Source organism: Bos javanicus, chromosome 4, assembly GCF_032452875.1.
Source record: "Bos javanicus breed banteng chromosome 4, ARS-OSU_banteng_1.0, whole genome shotgun sequence".
In the NCBI taxonomy this organism is placed as follows: domain Eukaryota; kingdom Metazoa; phylum Chordata; class Mammalia; order Artiodactyla; family Bovidae; genus Bos; species Bos javanicus.
Window position 1 is genome coordinate 70,084,703 of NC_083871.1, and position 20,939 is coordinate 70,105,641.

A 20,939-nucleotide genomic window follows, 5' to 3' on the forward strand; every position below is an offset into this window, starting at 1 on the left:
GAGGAACTCAAAAGCCTCTTGATGAAAGTGAAAGTGGAGAGTGAAAAAGTTGGCTTAAAGTTCAACATTCAGAAAACGAAGATCATGGCGTCTGGTCCCATCACTTCATGGGAAATAGATGGGGAAACAGTGGAAACAGTGTCAGACTTTATTTTTCTGGGCTCCAAAATCACTACAGATGGTGATTGCAGCCATGAAATTAAAAGACACTTACTCCTTGGAAGGAAGGTTATGACCAAACTAGATAGCATATTCAAAAGCAGAGACATTACTTTGCCAACAAAGGTTCGTCTAGTCAAGGTTATGGTTTTTCCTGTGGTCATGTATGGATGTGAGAGTTGGACTGTGAAGAAGCCTGAGCGCCGAAGAATTGATGCTTTTGAACTGTGGTGTTGGAGAAGACTCTTGAGAGTCCCTTGGACTGCAAGGAGATCCAACCAGTCCATTCTGAAGGAGATCAGCCCTGGGATTTCTTTGGAAGGAATGATGCTAAAGCTGAAACTCCAGTACTTTGGCCACCTCATGCGAAGAGTTGACTCATTGGAAAAGACTCTGATGCTGGGAGGGATTGGGGGCGGGAGGAGAAGGGGACGACAGAGGATGAGATGGCTGGATGGCATCACTGACTCAATGGACGGGAGTCTGGGTAAACTCCGGGAGATGATGATGGACAGGGAGGCCTGGCGTGCTGTGATTCATGGGGTCGCAAAGAGTCGGACACGACTGAGTGACTGAACTGAACTGAACTGAACTCAGGTAAAAGCCACTAGCAATTGAGTCTTTATCAAACATCAGCTTCTGTAGGGCAGAAAGGATCTTACAGCTTGGTTCTACCCACTGATAAAGAGGACTCATTCTCCTCATTGAGCCTTAGACATTTTCAGCAGAATAATTCTCCCCCAAGGCATTCTTATCAGTTTATGAAAGGTAATAACATTTACTTTCATTTAAAGAGAGCCAGGAAGCATTTTTAAATGAGTATTTATCCACTGGGAATTGTATTGTATTTGCTCATGATAACTTCAGAAATGAAATTCCCACAAACTTTGACTTCACCTACCATCCAACAAAATTGCCCTTCAGAGACCATGGTTCATTCCATGAAGTACAGTGTCTTGGTGGGTGCAGTGGTAGGTAATGAAGCTCTCCAACACAATTCCTGAAAATAATAAAAAAAAATAATAATCAAGCATTAATGAGCATGATCTTTGATTACTTACATCAATGTCACAAATATCTGCAGATAAACTTATCTTAGGAGAGAGAACTGTCTTCATTTTTGCAAATACTTGATGGTCATTTTGGTGCCTTTAGATGGGGTCCAAGACAATTGTTCTGCTTAGTAACATAGGAGTAACATTAGTGAAATGCTCTGCTTAGTAATTTTGTGTGCTGGGAGCAGCCTAAGAAGCAGAGAGAGGGGATGGGTATTTTGAGGGGTAGGGGCAAGGCAGTTGATGTTTAGGAGGAAAGGTGCAAAGAGATTACCTTTATGTGGTTATGATAGAGGCAATATTACCAAAAATGATGTCCAATATTCAATTTTTAGTTAGCAGTTAGTAGTCTGCCAAGATGAATTGCTAAGTAATACGTGCTACATGTAAGCACACAAATACACAGTCACCACAGGTCTCTCTCTCTCTCTTTTTTCCCCATATGTCTCTTTATATTGTATTATATGAGTAGTTATGGAAGCTCTCAAGGAAATTGAGGGTGTACTGGTGACCAGAGGGCAGAGAAGATGGAGCAGCCTTGGGATCCAAGCAAGATCCAGAGGTCAGCAGTTAACAACGTATTGAAGGAAGAGACCCCCCCCCAAGAACACAAGCCCCTAGAAAGCCACAGAAACCACGGGCAAGGCAGTGATACTTATACATCATGTGAACAAGGACATTTTAGCCTGTTTTACCCCACCTGGGCTATGGTGGTGTTTAGTCACAGTGTCGTGTCTGACTCTGTCTTGGACCCCACGGTCTGTAGCCTGCCAGGCTTCTCCAATCCATGGAACTCTCTAGGCAAGAACACTGGAGTGAGTTGCCATTTCCTTCTCCAACCTGAGCTATATGTCTACATATAAACTATAACAACCCCTTGATTCTCCTTTCATTGGAAATTCTTCCGAAGGCAAGGTAACCTGAAAATTTAAACTGCTATACTGGATGAGCCCTCATGTCAAATTTTGGAGTAACTGACAAGTTGAAAAGACCACATGGATCTACTTTTCAGATTTTCAGAGATACCAGCAAAGGCTCCTTTGCATGCTGGTGGTACTATCCCTTTAAGATGAATTCCCCCACTGTCATCAATGAATGGTTTCTGATCTAATGATTAATTGATGGCAAAGAGTCTCTAATGACCTAATAGCTCATTAGGGTTGACTGAGCCAGGAGGAGTCTTTGAAAATGTTTTTTATTCCACTGTGAGGCTTTGTGAGTTTTCCTGCACATACATCAGACCACAGTCCAGATTATTAAACCTACAAATACGAAACCACAGCAAGAACAGGATGGACCTACAACTATAACTTAGTAGTATAAGGGAAACTAGTGAACCCACGTGACAGAGATGTAGGACACTGCCAAATTCATACAATGGGAAACTAGAGAGAGATTTGCTGGGAGCCAAATGGGTTCCCAATAGGTGATATGCCAAGAATTAAACTGTCACCATGATAGTGTGGGTAAACTCACCTTTCATTCATCATCTAATAAATTCATATTTATTAAATGCATATCACTAATATGGTGTGTGTGTATATATATATATTATATCAATTTATACAATTGAAATGGTCACCTCACATATAAGAAAATTGAGCCTCTGACAAGTTAGGAGGCTTGAAAGAGTTATATAATGCTTGCTTTATACATATATACCAGGTCAGCAACAGATCTGGGACTCAAATCTAGGTCTCTCTCTAAAATTCCTGCTTCTTTATTTTTCAACACATTGTCCCATAGCAGGGTTCAACAACTCAGGGATCTTATTTCTTGTCAAATGTTTGCCTCTAAAGATATAGGGAAAGGTGATTACTGTTGGTATTCATTTTTAAAAAGCAGTCAATTCTGGTAGCATGAATCATTAAAATATCTAGGTAAGTTCCAAGCCGTAGTGCTGAAGAATTCTCATTCATCTCTTCTTTCCTGCACAGAGCCCGACACTCCTGAGCTTTCAGGAGGATGCTCTGTGGATGGATGAGCTCCCTTCCTGGCAACAACCCTCATCTGCTGATGGAATTTAAACTGCCGAGAAACAGGGAGAGAGATGAGAAGCAAAGATCCTGGAAGACTGAGCTTACAGTGTAGAGGTGTCTCTAATTAAATTTGTCTGTAGTAATACTTTTGTTCAGTACAACAAATCCCACCTAATATTTAACTGAACTTCAAGTTTGAAGAGAAAACAATTATCAGGGAAGAGATAAGGGTATCAAGACCATGGCCAAGGGATAGATTTCAAAAGAGAGGTATGTCTGTAAAATTTGGCCAAGATATTTACTCTCCAACACCACAGTTCAAGAGTAAATAAATATCTTGGCCAAATTTTATGGACATACCTCTCTTTTGAAATCTATCTGGTGTTGGAGAAGACTCTTGAAAATTCCTTGGACTGCAAGGAGATCCAACCAGTCCATCCTAAAGGAGATCAGTCCTGAATATTCATTGGAAGGACCGATGTTGAAGCTGAAACTCCAACACTTTGGCCACCTGATGTGAAGAACTGACTCACTGGAAAAGACCCTGATGCTGGGAAAGATTGAGGGCAGGAGGAGAAGGGGACGACAGAGGATGAGATGGTTGGATGGCATTACCGACTCAATGGACATGAGTTTGAGTAAACTCCAGGAGCTGGTGATGGACAGGGAGGCCTGGTGTGCTGCAGTCCATGGGGTCGCAAAAAGTTGGACATGACTGAGTGACTGAACTGAACTAAACTGATTTTCTCTCCAACTTCCATCCACAACTACTGAGGGCTGCTTCTAGGAGCTTTAATGCCCCGGGACTTCAGGCTCCTGCTGGTGGGATAAAGCCCTTATGGTAGAGACAGGCTTGCTGAAGGATGCTCAAGACAAGTACCAAGGGAAAAGGCAATATGAGCAGGCCTTTGAAAGCATCTGCTACATGCACTTTTTTTCTAGAAGAATGACCAGAACAGCCCCAAGGCCCACATCTGTTCATGAACACACAGAATAGGAACATATTTTTACCTTAGTAGTGTGTAGTTGATACACCCTCCCCAGTACCAGGAGAGTATATAATACTAGCATAAACATCCTGAAATATGTCCCGCTATGGAGAGGCAGCTGTTCATCCCTCTTTTAAAGGATTCAGGCAATGTCAGTTGACCTCTATTATAGAACTGGCATATATTAGCTGAAATAATACTTTAACAGTTTTTTAGTACCCAACTATATGTTCTGTTATAAGGAATAGCAAATGTTTAATCATAAATATTTTAATGGCTTCAGGGATTCATGGTATTCAATGACCGTGTTAAATGATAATAATCACATCTGGTTTATTACTATAGTAATTCAGCAGCTTCTCTTCAGCAGTTATTTTTTATTATATGTGCTGTGCTAGTGTCATGGTCATTTATAGCAGTAATATTTTAAAGTGGCTCATTTGTTTGTTTAAGGACAGTTTCACAATATATTTCTGTATTAATATACATTTCACACTATTATTTCCAAGCTGCCACTGGAAAATTGATCCTAGCCTGTTATGACTGGAGAGGCCAAAGACACTTGAAATGCCCAAGCAGGATGGAGTGGGGTGACCAGATGGGGCTGTTCTAGCGCCCACTAGGGTTATGACAACAGCAGTGAGCCTTATTCATAAATGAAGGTGTGTGCTAAGAGTTGTCTTTGTTTAGTCATTAAGTCATGTCTGACTCTTTTGTGACCCTATGGACTGTAGCCCTCCAGGCTCCTCTGTCCATGTAATTCTCAGGCAAGAATACTGGAGTGGGTTGCCATTTCCTTCTCCAGGGGATCTTCTTGACCCAAGGATTGAACCCGTGTCTCCTGCATTGGCAGGTGGATTCTTTACTGCTGAGCACTATTAAGCAATAATAAATATAAAGGGAAGACCCTAGATTTGGGGAGGTATTTCAGGCGAAATACCATCTGATACCATGCAAAAGCATTTGGAAAGAACCCAAAATTGCATGGTTTGCAAGACTTGAGGTCATCATCAGGCCTCAGCAGGCTCCTCAGCGTCAATAACAAAATAGCAGTGAGGTGGCTAAGAGTGAGAACCTGTGAACTCCTGAGAGTGAAGCAAGGGCAGATCAAGGTTAGTCGCTGGGTGGTTTAGACACTGACAGCAATTCCAAATCTACTCAAAATGAGCATTAGGAGTGAATCGCTGAGGCACAGGCAAGCAGTGCCCCATCCCTGTCCCTTCATTTGAGTGGTTCAGAACAGCAGGGATTTCACTGGATTTGTGTGCAATGCCCAGTGTACACTTGCCCTGTACGTCACAAGGTGTGCTTGTGATGGGGTAAATAGTAGCCTGAAATCATATATTGCTCTTTAGTGGGGAGGGAGAAGAGAAGGGGTTCTTAATAACCAAGGAGAGTTAATTTTCTGTGACGTTCTGCTAAACCAGGTTGTGGAAATTCAGAGAAGCCCGGAGAAAACTGCCAGGCTCCTGTTCTGCTTTCTCTTGGCTGGATCCTGATTGGCTGGGTGACAGAGGGCAAATAGCTTTTACAGCTATGAATGATGTATGACCGTAAAATGGTCTGTAACCAGAAGTGCCAACTGACATGCCTGCTGATTTAACCGACACCCAGGGTTATGTTTGCACAGAGATGCTTAAATAAACACGTGCTAGGTTTGAGGCTGTTTCCTAAGCAATCATTTCTCTCTCTCTTCTTTTCCATTTTATCTTAATTCATCATAAAAACAAAGAGAGTAAAACTACAATTTCCTGTTTTACAGTGATGAAGATGTACTCACTGCCCTGGCAGTTCCTGTCTTCCTCTCTACTGAGTCTGGCCCTTTTTTCCTCGTCTACCTGCAGGGGGCGCTACGATAGACTGTGGAAGCCCAGGCCCGGTTGGCCACCGCAGCCCCTAGAAGAAGCTGCACCTTGTGAGTGGAAGAGGTATCTTTATTTACTTTTGCACTTGGTGAATTAGGAAAAGAGAGCCCTGAGGTTGCTTTCAGTCAACGGAATGGGAAGATTTCCTTTCAACTACAAATCACCAAAGACTGGAAGATGGTCTTCCCATGATGGTCCTCCAACTGGGAAGTACCCCATGAGCTTATAGGTTTCTTCTGACATATTTGCTACATCCAGAGCAGTGAGGATTCGTGCAGTTGGATTTGGGGTCTGCAAGTTTAATCTGGATGATGATTTTCATATGTCTGCTGAATAGTCATTAGAGGAATATAAATTTTACTGAATATGTAAGTTTTCTCAAATAAATTGATCAGAAACCCATTAGACATCATAGAGTAGTCCTAGTTATATCAGTGGAAAATATCTCATAAGATCCATTTGACTTTATATTCCAGACTTAGTCAAATGGCAAATCAAATCCCAAGTTTTCTCCACTGGATCTCAACTGTGTCTCACAATCTCTTGCAGAGTCTCTCCAAGCAGACAATACCAATTGATTTGAGTTTGCATTCCATATAAAATTTAGGTGCTCCTCCTGTTCTAGAACTTCTAGCTCCCTACTTTTGAAGGAGAGGAATTTACAGAATTTTCCATCTTTTTCTATTGCCAGGATGATTTTCTTTTAAACTAGTAGAATTGTTTATCAAAGCGTATGCAAATCTATGAACCCATCTGACTCTGGTGTATTTTTCAATGATAAACCTTTAATCATCTTTCTTTTATGGCATTTGGTCTACTCAAGTTTTCATTTCTTCTTGGATGAATTTTGATAGTCTGTGCTTTGTTGTTTTTGAGTCACTAAATCATGTCCGACTCTTTTGCGACTCCATTGACTATAGCCTACCAGGCTCCTCTGTCTATGAGATTTCCCAGGCAAGAGTATTGGAGTGGGTTGCCATTTCCTTCTCCAGGGAATCTTCCTGACCCAGAGATAAAATCCACATCTCCTGTACTGGCAGGTGAATTCTTCACCACTGAGCCACCAGTGGGAAACCTGGATAGTGTGTGCTAGGAAATTGTTTATTTTAGATTTCCAAATTTATTGCCGTTTGTTGCATGCAGTATTCTCTTTGATTTAAAAAAGAGATTCCTGCAGATGTAGTTATACCTCCCTTTTTCATTGCTAATCTTGTACATTTTTGCTGCTCCCATTTTTTCTTAGTCAAACTTCCAAGAGTTTTTTCTATTTTATTGGTCTTGACATCCAGCTTTTGAATTTGTCAATTCTTTCTATTATTTCCCTTTTGTTTCCTATGCCATTTATTTCAACTTTTGCCTTTATTAATTTCTCTTCATAGTTTCATTTGTCGCTGTTGTCATTTTTACCTCTTAAGATTAGTACTGAAGTTTTAGGGGGGAGGAATCCTCCTTAACAATAAAAGCAGGGGTCAGCAACCTATTGCACGTGAGCCAAATTGGACCCACAGTTTGTTATTGTACAACTTGGCAGCTAAGAATTATCTTTACATTATTAAAGCATTATCAGAAAAAAAAAAAAAAAAACAACTCTGTAACAGAGACCATATGGCCCACCAAGCCCACCTAGCCCCAGCCCTTTACAGAAAAGCTTTCTTAACCCCTGATAAAAGCACTGGCTGTACTTTTCCCTCTGAGCACAGCTTTCAGTCTGTCCATAGATCCATAGGCAGTGTTCTACTTTCCCTTATTGATTAGATATGTCATCATTTACTTTTCAATTTTCTCTTTCATTAAAGGGTTATTTAGGACTGTATTTCATACCAAGTATATTTTACCCACTTTTAGACTATTCATGTCTAATTATTAACTTATAATAAGAGAATGTGGCCCATCTCCATTGGGAGGGTGTCCCTCCCAATACATCTGACTGGTTTTTCCTGTCCGGTCCTGGAGGCACCCCGGTTTACTACTCACACAACATGTTTGTTATTATGTAGTACTTTTTAAACTTTCTGAATCCATGTTCCCCTGAGCACTTTTTTTTTTTTTTGTCATTCAAGACTTTCTTTGTTTAATTGAGATATAATTGTCATATAACATTAAGTTTAAGGTGTACAACAACACTGAGTTGATTCATTTCTGTATTGCAGTGTGACTTCCAGTGTAGTATTAGCCAACACCACCATTATATCACAAAATTATTATTTCTTTTTTGTGTGATAAGAACAATTAAGATCTAGTCTCTTGGCAACTTTGAAGTTTATAACACAGTATTGTTGTCTATAATCACTATGCTGTGGATTAGATCTCCAAGACTTATTTATCTACTAATTGCAAGCTCGTGAACACTTTTGATAAGATTAAATCCTCTTCCCCTTCTTTACTAATAATTGACTTTTGATCTAAATTAAATATTAAAAATGAAATAAATCAAAACAATGGAACAAAATACTGCTCTGCTTTCAAAGTGCAAACTCCTGAGATAGTGACACTCCATCTTTAGGGTCGCAGTCACTACTTCAGAAAAATTTGCTGTAGTCTGACATGTCACATTTGTAGTCAGATGGGACTCCAGGACTCCTTAGTCACTGCACTATGCTCATTGTAATCAACATGACAAAGCTCTTTGGCGTAATATGAGTGATATAGACAAATATGTTTCAACTTAGGCATCAGTAAACATGTGGTTCAGTAAATAAAGATGTCCAAGAATTCAGGCTGAAGGTGGAAGTAACACTCAGAATTTTGATACCACCATCATACACATTGGACTACATGAAAACAATGACTTAATTACCTGGGTTTCAAGGAAAAAAACTTTCAGTGTCCATGAGTTATATAGAATTTAAAATAAATAAATAAATGCCACAGACTGTGGCCCACTTGGTAACTCATACTGAGGTTGGTACTTGCCTTAGTGAATTAAGTTGTCTAGAGTCTGGCCTCAGTTCTATAGAAACGTCATTGCATTTACGACTGCAAGTTGATTGCACACGGGGATGCTATTACATGCTAGCAAGTCTCAGAGACTGTTATACCACATCATACACCAACTTCTTTATATGAGAAATGGAACTGTTGTGTGGGTAGAACTTTTGTGTGTACATAGCCAGTACATCCCATAAAGTCATTAATATATTGCACCACGCTTATTCCTTCTTTGTATTTCTGTGGGTACTCAAAAGTACCACTGAGTTCATCAGCTAAGTTGCTCAGTCACGTCTGAATCTTTGCAACCCCATGGACTGCAGCCCAGTTTCCCTGTCCATCACCAACTCCTGGAGCTTGCTCAAACTCATGTCCACTCATGTCCGTGATGCCATCCAGCCATCTCATCCTCTGTGGTCCCCTTCTCCTCCTGCCTTCAATCAGACCCAGCATCAGGGTCTTTTCCAATGAGTCAGTTCTTTACATCAGGTGGCCAAAGTATTGGAGCTTAAGCTTCAACATCAGTCCTTCCAATGAATAGTCAGGACTGATTTCCTTTAAGATTGACTGGTTTGATCTCCTTGCAGTCCAAGGGATTCTCAAGAGTCTTCTCCAACACCAAGGTTCAAAAGCATAAATTTCTTCAGAACTCAACTGATGAATAGATAACTAAAATATGGTGTATCCACAAGGAGAGTGAAAAAGTTGGCTTAAAGCTCAACATTCAGAAAACTAAGATCATGGCATCTGGTCCCATCACTTCATGGGAAATAGATGGGGAAACAATGGAAACAGTGTCAGACTTTGTTTTGGGGGGCTCCAAAATCACTGCAGATGGTGATTGCAGCCATGAAATTAAAAGACGCTTACTCCTTGCAAGAAAAGTTATGACCAACCTAGATAGCATATTGAAAAGCAGAGACATTACTTTGCCAACAAAGGTCCGTCTAGTCAAGGCTATGGTTTTTCCAGTGGTCATGGATGTGAGAGTTAGACTGTGAAGAAAGCTGAGCACCAAAGAATTGATGCTTTTGAACTGTGGCATTGGAGAAGACTCTTGAGAGTCCCTTGGACTGCAAAGAGATCCAACCAGTCCATTCTAAAGGAGATCAGCCCTGGGTGTTCCTTGGAAGGAATGATGCTAAAGCTGAAACTCCAGTACTTTGGCCACCTCATGCAAAGAGTTGACTCATTGGAAAAGACTCTGATGCTGGGAGGGATTGGGGGCAGGAGGAGAAGGGGACGACGGAGCATGAGATGGCTGGATGGCATCACTGACTCGATGGACGTGAGTCTAAGTGAACTCCGGGAGATGGTGATGGACAGAGAGGCCTGGGGTGCTGCGATTCATGGGGTCACAAAGAGTCTGATTCAACTGAGCGACTGAACTGAACTGAACTGACACAACAAAATATTGTTTGTCAATAAAAAGTAATGAAGCAATGCTACAACATGGATGAACTTTGAAAACATTATGAAAAGTGAAAGAAGCCAGTCACAAAAGATCACATAATGTTTGATTCCATTTTTATGAAAAGTCCAGAACAGACAAATCCACAGTGACAGGAAATAGATTAGTGGTTGCTGCCTAGGGATGGAAAAGGGGGTTGGGAATTGGGCATTGAGGTATCTGCTAAAGACTTCTTTTAGGGGCTGATGAAAATGTTCTAAAATTGATTGTGCTAACGCACAAATCTGTGAATATATGAAGAACCTTTGAATTATATGCTTTAAATAGATAGATTATATGGTACTGAATTATATTTGAATAAAACTTCTACCAAAAAAGGATGACTGAGATAATTTTGGATCATAGTGCTTCTAGGTTGATATATTCACCTCTTTGTACTGGACTTCAAAGGAGCATTTGTGTATTTTCATACATGAGCATTTCATTCAAGTCTCACAGTAGATGGCAGGAGCATAAGAAGACAAGCAAAAACACCCAAGCACATTTAAAGACTCTATCTGTACTGAATCCACTAACATTCCATAGACCAAGCATCAGTTCAGTCCAGGCGCTCGGTCGTGTCCGACTCTTTGCAACCCAGGGAGGCACGCCAGGCCTCCCTGTCCATCACCAACTCCCGGAGTTCACACAAACTCATGTCCATCGAGTCAGTGATTCCATCCAGCCATCTCATCCTCTGTCGTCCCCTTCTCCTCCTGCCCCCAGTCCCTCCCAGCATCAGGGTCTTTTCCAATGAGTCAACCCTTTGCATGAGATGGCCAAAGTATTGGAGTTTCAGCTTCAACATCAGTCCTTCCAATGAACACCCAGGACTGATCTTCTTTAGGATGGACTGGTTGGATCTCCACGCCTAAACTCAGTGACCAGAGTGTATATTCTGTCTACTCACCAGGAAGCATTGCCAGTGTCATGTGGTAAAGGATATGGATGTATAATCCTTTCATGGGACAACGTGGTGAATTTGGAATGATAATCAAATTCATTACAGGTGACTCTTTCCTTTCTGGGGGTGGCAGTAGGGGGGTGTGGCCCTAACACAATGGAATGCTGACACACTTATGCAGTCTAAATGCTGTGTTTGATCGCCATTGCTCCAGTCTCTTTCTTTGTTCAGTTTGGTACAAATTGGGAGGACTAGGAAGGAGTGTGCAAGGCTTCATGGCCAGCCACCCTGAGTTCAAATCCAAGCTCCTCCATTAACTGTAAGCTTGAACAAGAACTCTTTTTACCCTGGTTTCCCATCTGTAAAATAGTGACTAAAATGCTTTCCTCCAGAAAAGTCATAAAAACAAAATGAACAAATACACACAAAAAAGCCTAGAACATAGCAAGAATTCTGTAAATGATGGCTTTCTCATCCCTCTCTAAGGCAACAGGAAAACAAGGTAAAATGGCTATAAATTATCTAAAATAAACAAGCCAATTGCCCCGATTTAGCTACAATTGGTACAAGAATAATAAGCCAAGGATCTACATCTAAAAAAGGCAAAACACATTCACTTTGCTTCCCTCACAACCATTTCTGAGGTTTTGCTGTTCACCATAAATGGCAAATTTGTTCAATTCTTGGAGAATCAAATCCCACCTAATTTCTAAATACATGTAATTGCCAAGCTTAAGAGAGTAATCAATTAGAACAGAAGTTAACTTCAGAGTCAGTTTGTTTAAGTTTAAAAAAAAAGTCAAAGCCACTGAATTCCAGAAACCACTCTGCTAAAGACAGCAGAGATGCCCCGAATTTAACCTACCCACATCCCAGCTCTCTCCTAGTTAAGGCAAAGCTCTGACTGAGCTTTTAAGAAGCTGGAGGGATCAGTTACTGGAGACAGATGGGGAGATTTTATAAACCAGATAAGAGGCCCGTGGGGGCATTAAGCACCTTCCCCATGTTTCTAATGAGAAAAAAGCCAGTTAATCTGCTACAATTAGTGTCTTAAGGGGCCTGCAGTAGTTGGTCCTCGGGCCACTTGCTTACTCACTTACCAGCCCACGAGGGTGCCTGTCCCATGTGGCAATGAGTCCACATGGACATTCACACCACAGTGGCAGAAACAGCAGGAAAGCACAGCTTCCTCCCAAGTGGGGTAAAGACCGGAACATTCTCCAGAACCACCGCCCCACCACCCCATGTTCCCAATCTGGAATGAAGAGTCCTTGTTTCACTTAACCCTCTACACCCAAATTGGAGATAGAAAATGAAACATTAGCATCTATAATATGCCAAAGGGTGATAAGTACCGTGGAAAAACTAAACCCAGGAAGTGGAAGAAGTCCTGGGAAGGCATAAAAGCAATCTCAAATGGGGGTGACGAGAGGGCCTGGCTGAAGAGGCAGCATCTGAGCAAAGACAGGAAGATGGTGAGGGAGTGACCACTGGGCCAGTGGAGCAAAGGCCCAGAGGATGAGCACCCAGAGACACCCAGAGATAAGCAGGGGATGAGCATTCCAACAAAAGGACCAGAGGAAAGTCAGTGTGGCTGGAGCAAAGTGAGCTATGGGCAGAGGAAGAATGAAGGTCAGTGAGGTAATAAGGGGAGAGGGTCGAGGGCCCTGGTGGCCAATATGAGGATCTAGACTGTTATTCTGCATCACATGAGAAGACATTGGAGAGTTTTGGGCAGAGACATGACACACGCTGCTCTATTGGATGACTGACTCAAGTATAGATGTGTGCTGCTGCTAAGTCGCTTCAGTCGTGTCCGACTCTGTTCGACCCCATAGACGGCAGCCCACCAGGCTCCCCCGTCCCTGGGATTCTCCAGGCGAGAACACTGGAGTGGGTTGCCATTTCCTTCTCCAGTGCATGAAAGTGAAAAGTGAAAGTGAAGTCGCTCAGTCGTGTCTGACTCTTAGCGGCCCCATGGACTACAGCCCACCAGGCTTCTCCGTCCATGGGATTTTCCAGACAAGAGTGCTGGAGTGGGGTGCCACTGCCTTCTCCAAGATGATGTGTAGCACTGTATAAATCACAAATGTACAATATTTGTTGTTGCTCAGTCATGTCCAACTCTTTTGCGACCCCATGGTCTGTAGCCTGCCAGGCTCCTCCGTCCATGGGATTTCCCAGGCAAGTGGACTAGAGTGGTTTGCCATTTCATTCTCCAGGGGATCTTCCTGATCCAGGGATTGAACCCATGTCTCCTGCATTGGCAGGCAGATTCTTTACCACTGAGCCACCAGAGAAGCCCCATGTATAATATAATTATTCACAATTTTAAAATTTATACTCCATTTATAGTTATTATAAAATATTTGCTATATTCCCAAACTGACCTGTTCTAAGAGGTAAATTTTGGCAACTGTGTTGAGAAACAGTTCATGGTGGGACAGGGCAGAGACGAGGAGAGGAGGTGTGATAATCCAGGGGAGCAGTGAGGGTGGCTGGGAAAGAGGCGGATGTTGTAGGGATGGGGAGAAGTCGGTGGGTGTTGGATGTCTTTGGAATGAAATCCTCCATAAAAGCAACTAGGCTTAATTCTGCACTGCCACCCATCATGGCTGCATGTTATTCACGGGGATTCACTTAAGGGCAGAACCCATGCATAATATGGGGGAAAGCCAGAGTTTTAGGGAAAGTAAAAAAATGTGTCTGACTTTTAATCAAATTAACTTCCTTGTAGATCATCTTCTTAAAGGAAAAACCATACAGATATTGGTTTCAGTTTCCACTCAGTTCAGTTCAGTTCAGTTGCTCAGTCGTGTCCAATTCTTTGCAACCCTATGGACTGCAGCACAACAGGCCTCCCTGTCCATCACCAACTCCCGGAGTTCACTCAAACTCATGTCCATTGAGTCGGTGATGCCATCCAACCATCTCATCCTCTGTGGTCCCCTTCTCCTCCTGCCTTCAATCAGACCCAGCATCAGGGTATTTTCCATTGAGTCAGTTCTTCACATCAGGTGGCCAAAGTATTGGAGTTTCAACTTCAACATCAGTCCTTTCAATGAACACTCAGGACTAATCTCCTTCAGGATGGACTGGTTGGATCTCCTTGCAATCCAAGGGACTCTCAAGAGTCTTCTCCAATCTAGACTCCCCCAAAGCAGTGTATACACCTTGTTGTTCAGTCCCCAAGTCATGTCCTACCCTTTGCAACCCCATGGACTGCAGCACTCCAGGCTTCTCTGTTCCTCACCATCTCCTTGAGTTTGCCCAAGTTCATGTCCATTGAATCGGTGATGCCATCCAACTATCTCATCCTCTGTCACCCTCTTCTTCTGCCCTCAGTCTTTCCCAGCATCAGGGTCTTTTCCAATGAGTTGGCTGTTTGCATTAGGTGGTCAGCAAATTGGAGCTTCAGCTTCAACATGTCTTTCCAGTGAGTAGTCAGGGTTGATTTCTTTTAAGACTGACTGGTTTTATCTCCTTGCTGTCCAAGGGACTCTCAAGAGTCTTCTCCAGCACCACAGTTCAAAAGCATCAATTCTTCAGTGCTCTGCCTTCTTTATGGTCCAGCTCTCACATCCATACATGACTGCTGGGGGAGGAAATGGCAAATCACTCCAGTGTATTTACCATGAGAACCCCATGAACTGTATAAAAAGGCAACACTCATTCTTTCTCTCTAGGCACATCATCGTCCCTTCTCCCCTCCTTTTCCTCTGGGTCCCTCCTAAGATCTCTGTAGGTTTCCTGGGGATGCCCTGAAGCTATGGGGACCCATGAACTTTGATTCCTCTGACTGCCACCCTCCAGAGCCTCTGGACAGCCAGAAATCCAGCTGGCTGGCTGTGTCTTGACACTCCTGCAGGGCCTGGGCTGCTGGCCAGGAGCAGGTTGTGGAGTTTGCAGCTAAGCGGGGGCAGATTGCTGGAGTTTGGTCAAGAGAACAGATGTGCATAATGGGCCAATCTGACCACAGAGAAACATTTCCCAGTACCTTTTAAAGGTGCACGATTGCCTGGTTAAGCCAAGACAATTTGACACACATTACCTTGTTCATAAACAGAGAGAGAGCGCGCCCTTCCTCCCTGAGGGTGTGCAAATGATTGGAGAGGAAGCCAAGGACCTCAGAAATGCTGCAGCGCAGCTTCGAGAAACAAATGCCCATGGAAAGGACCCAACAGCATATTAATGGCCTGGATGTTACCACACCCAGGCCAAAGCAAGAAGCTATTGATCATCTGTTCACACTTCGTTTCAGGGCACAAGTGGAGTTATCTTTACACCAGAGGACAAAACCTTCCATTACATTTAAACGAGCCCGCCCTGCAGACCTTTCACTCACTCCTGCAACACCTACCCAGCATCTGTTCTTCTTAATAGTGCCCGTTCCTTCTAGGAATTTCACGGAATCCCAAGGAAATGGCAGCATCTTTGTTTCTAAGACACTTAAAATAGAGCAGAGGAGACCAGATCCATTAAGTGAAACACCCAATGCAATATAGTGGAAATGCTGAGAGAGAGAAAGGGCTTCATAAATGAAACCAATCAAATATTCCCTCCACCCTGCCTGGAATGTTCCATCCTCTTCCACCACCATCCATCCACTTTCTGTCATCCCATGACTTGCACTTGTGATCACCATCATCTCCTTTGAGACTGAACATTGGTATCAATTTCTGGATCATATCTCCTCCAGCATATACCTCTCTCCTCTGCTCCCTGTTTCTGGGACACTAAACTCATGGAGTCCTCCCTTCACATCTGTCTTTCCCACCAAACCATGCACAATGCTTGGCACATAATGTGTGCTCAATTAATACTGAAGTCCATGAAATCAAAGTCTGGGCTCTGATTTATCTGAGGGAGCATCACAGAGTCATTTCTTTGAAGGAATAGGAGAGAATATGAACAATAATATGGAGGCATATTGAGCAAAACAACTTACTCCTTGAATATGTGGCATATCTAAACCAAGTGCTTCTCATGATATATGGAATGGAAAAAGCCCTAGGATTAATCAAAATGTAAGAAACTCCCCCCGAAAAAAGTTAATTTTAGATGTGCTAAAGAAAACAATGAGACCTGTATCAGCAAGATGGTGGGAGACTCTCAGGGAGCAGTGGGGGAAGTGAGATCGTGCAGATAGGAAAGCTCAGGTAGATGTGAGAAGGTCTTGGAGCACTTAAGGGAACGGGGTTCAGGGTCACAAATGGGAAGAGAGAAACAGGGTTCACCACAGTATGACTGCCTGGACATTCTCTGGGCAAAACTCACAGAGTTCATCAGCCTGAGTGAGGTGATTTCAAAAAAGGGACTGTCACCCAAGAATCAAGCAGGAACCTGGATGGAAACCAGCAGATATCCCCCACCCTGGCCCTAAGAAACCGCCACTCTGCTCTCTGTCACTATAGATTAGTTTTGCTTTTTCCATGACTTGGTAGAAAAGAAATCACACACTATGTAGTCTTTGGTTCCTGGCTCCTTTCTCTCAGTATAATGCATCTGAGATTCATCCATGCTGTTTCATGCTTAGTTCTTTTCCTGTTATTGCTGAGTAGTATTCCATTGTATGGATACACTATAATTTGCTTATCCTCCCAACAGTTGATGGCCATTTGGATTTTTCTAGTTTTTAACTATTATGGATAAAGCTACTATGGACACTCATGAACGAATTTTTGTAGGGATACATGATTTTATTTCTCTTGGTAAATTACCTAGGAATGGAATTTTGAGTATATTACTTATAGTAACGGTATAATTAACTTTATAAGAAATTACCAAACTGTTTTTCAAAGCAGTCATACCATTTTACATTCCCACAACAGTGTATGAGAGTTCTAGTTGCTCCATGTACTTACTAACACTTGGTATTGTCAGTCTTTTTTCAATTTTAGCTATTCTCATCAGTATACAATAATATCCCATTGTGGTTTTGATTTCAGTTTTCTACATGACCAAAGATGTTGAACAGCTTTTCTTGTTCTTTTGTGCCATTTATATATTTTCTTTTGTGAAATTGTGTAAATTTCTATACATATTTGTGTAAATTTTATGTAAATTTACAAATAAATTTACAAATTTTAGTGTAAATTATGTAAATTCCTGTACCTATTTTTGCCCATTTTAAAAACTGGGTTGTTTTTATTATTATCAAACTGTAAGAAATCTTTACATATTGATCCAAAGGGTTTTGGTTTTTTTTTTTGGTGAGATGTATGTTTTGTGAATATATATCTGGCTTATTTATTTAATCCATTATGGTATTTTTCAAAGAGTCAAAATGTCTTATTTAATCAAGTCAAATTTAACTCTTTTTATGATTATTGCTTTTAATGTCTTAAGACAACATTACCTAAAGGAAAATTATACAAATATTCTCTTTTCTTTTCTTCTATATTTTATAATTCCAGCTTTTACAAGGAGGTCTCCGAGCCATTTCAATTAACACTTATGTATAGTATGAGATAAAGGTCAAGATTGGTTTTTTCCATATAAATTTCCATTTGTTTCAGCATCGTTTATTGAAAAAGCTACCTTTCCCAATGGAACTGCTTTAATATCTTTGTCAAAACACAACTGACCAAATACATGTTGATCAAGTTCATTGGTTTTTTAAAAAATCAAATATTAAGCTTTGAATCCAGTAAATTTCAAAAAAAGTTATTCAATGCTATAGAAGATGGATTAAATCAGGGAGAATGTTCAGGACATTTGAAAAATGAGAACAGCATGTGTGTGTGTACATGTGTGTGTTTGTGTGTGTGTGTGCCTTCAACAGGAACTGGCCCTGGGAAAGCAGAGACTGGGCCTGACTCAGAGACTCAGGCTTGTTTACCCAATGTGTGATACACAATGTGTGTGTTCCCAATACACACATTCATTGAATAAACAAAAGAATGAGTGAGCGAGTGAATGAATTTTCAGTAGCCCATTATACAATATTGTGGATATTGCTACAGCAATACAGCGCAGCTATTTATTTCCCCGAATTTATTCACACTCACCACAGTCTCCAAGTGGTTCATCCTCTTCATGAAACAGCAACCTGGACTAAAACCAGGAGGTTCTCACCATCCTTTAGTGACAGCAAACTCTCAGTGTCGGGGGTGGGGGGCGGCTCCTGCCTGGGTTTCTATCTGGCTCCTCTACCTCTCTATGCCTTAGTTTCCTTATTTAATAGCAGTTCTATGAGGACTTACAGAGCTATTGCCTCCAGATATACAACTTCTTCTATAATTCAACTCCTTTTCTGATTGTGAGTCCTCACTTCCCCAGGAGGGAAGACACAGCAGGCAGCTGACTCACTGTTCACAGTCACTGGAGGTCCCTGTGGAGAGGTCTACATTCTTGGCCAAATAGTCCATTTGGACCTGGCTGCTAAGTCACTTCAGTCGTGTCCGACTCTGTGCGACCCCATAGACAGCAGCCCATCAGGCTCCCCCGTCCCTGGGATTCTCCAGGCAAGAATACTGGAATGGGTTGCCATTTCCTTCTACAATGCATGAAAGTGAAAAGTCAAAGTGAAGTCGCTCAGTAGTGGACCTGGCTGCTCTCCTCTTCTGAGCCAGGCCGGTGCTGGCAGCAACTGTAGCTATCCCCAGAGACTCCCTCTCAGAGGGTGTGGGAGACCCAGGCAGCAGCTCTGCCTAGGAAATTAGATGTGGGGCCCCCGGCAGCACTCGGACCCAAAGGCCTCCCCACTCACACACATCAGCTCTCAGGAGAATTGATGTGTTGGTAGAGGTGGGAAGCTCCTCCGTCTTCTTGTTTTTCCCAAACACTTTCTCTCTACTTCACATCCTCTACGCTCTAATCACATCTGTCCCCTGAGAGGATCAACACAGCTGATGAACTGCTTAAAAGGGAATATGGAGAGTAAAGAGAGAAACATCAGGGGCTGGAAGAACAAAGGCTTTCAATAAGATAAAGTATCTAGACCATCATTTGTGAACAATAAGTGTTAGTTGATGTTGTCAATTATTATTATTTTTAAGGGGAGAGTTGGAGAAGAGGAGCCCCAGTTCCTGACAGGAATTAGAATGAGGCCTCAGCACCAAGCTGGCCACAGGGGGCCGCCCTCCTCCCCCTGCTGTTCACAGAGCACCAGCCAATTTTCAACCCATGTGACCACACTCCCATCCAAAACAATTTGAATTAATTTTGTGCATGAAATTTGGTGGGAGGCAGTGCCAAATGTTTAACTGAAATCAAGATGCAAACTTCCCCTCATCTATTCGTTTTGTAAATCCTGTCAAAAATAAAATAAAAGCCATTAAGCTCATCTGGCAACATTTGTCCTTTATGCAAGCTATTCATGGTTCCCGATTCCCTATCCTCTGTATGCCTCTCCCCCACCCCCAGTATTTGTTCTGTTGTATTTATGGTCCCTCGGCTGGCCCAGCACTGTCAGCTCTACTGACTTTGCCAAGTCTAAGATCCCTTTTAGGGACTTATTTTATTTAAAGAGCATCCCATTAATGGGTTTAATGGCCTTTCAATCACTTAGTATGCATTGTCAATGAGGGAGAATCGGCTTTCTGAGAATTCCTGTTCTGGGAGGAAAACAAACAGCCTTCCTTTCCGTTGCAATTTGGCCAGTGAACAGATACAGGACTCCTCCATCCTGGGTTCACAAGGTCCCCTTTCAGACTGCTTGTCTGTGAGGCAGCGACCTCACCAGCACATGGCCCCTTTTTTTCCTGCACTTCATTTCTCCTTTGGGTTGTACCTGCTGGGCCATGGGGAAACCCTGCATATAAACTCTTGATGATGTTGACCGATACTCTCACAGCAGACCCACTCCTGGGTTCTCTTTGGGGAAGGATTAAGCCATTACCTTGAGGCTTAATCAGATCCTCCGGTCCACAGTAACAGATGGGAAAAAAATGGCCGCCATTCCAGTGTCTCCCTGACAAAGAGTTTTAAGAAGGGCATTTGTGCCCCCACACTCTTGAATTCCAGAACCCTGAAACAATGGTCAGACACATATACACTCACTGGGATAAATTCTAATTAGCTAAATTCTCACTGGTGGGCCTCTCATTCCATAAATATCTGCTGTATACTTTCCATGTATAAGACATTACACTTGGCTCCATAGGAAACACATGCAGGGGACATAAAGAGAATAAAAGGCAGTCTCAGCTCACATACAGGTTCGTCCTTCCAAGTTGGGATCTCCTTTAGGTGCTGTTAACCAGCTTCTCTCTCCATCCTCTCTGGTTATACTCCCTGCCACCACTTCCTCTCTCTTCAGTCCTTCCCCTCAAATCTTCACATTCTCAATTACAGTCATATTTTGTAGAGATTAACAATGAGTGGGAGTCCCCTACTTAGCACCCTACATGCATCAGGCTACCTAACCTCACCCAACTCTAAATAAATGCAATTATTTTATTACAAGCCCCATATTTCAGAGAATGAAACCGAGTTTAAGGGAGGACAAGTCATTAGCCGCGGAGCCCAATCCATCTGACTTAAAAACGTTTTCCCTTAATCCTGACACTTAATTTCCCTTCTCTTGCTCTTTTTGGGGGAAACTTGTTCCCCCAGGGAGTCTTAATCAGCAAGTACCCACTGTCTTAGGGTAAATGAAAAAGGCTTG

The 20,939-nt window shown here is 42.3% G+C and overlaps 1 long non-coding RNA gene across 1 annotated transcript; it reads right to left on the reverse strand.

Moving 5' to 3' along the window:
• Positions 1-965: 965 nt before the first annotated feature.
• Positions 966-20,256, reverse strand: LOC133246804 (uncharacterized). The gene is made up of 2 exons (XR_009736181.1): positions 20,172-20,256; positions 966-1,159 (listed from the first exon to the last, which is right to left on the reverse strand). It is a non-coding gene; the product is annotated as an uncharacterized LOC133246804 (long non-coding RNA).
• Between the last annotated feature and the right edge of the window lie 683 nt (positions 20,257-20,939).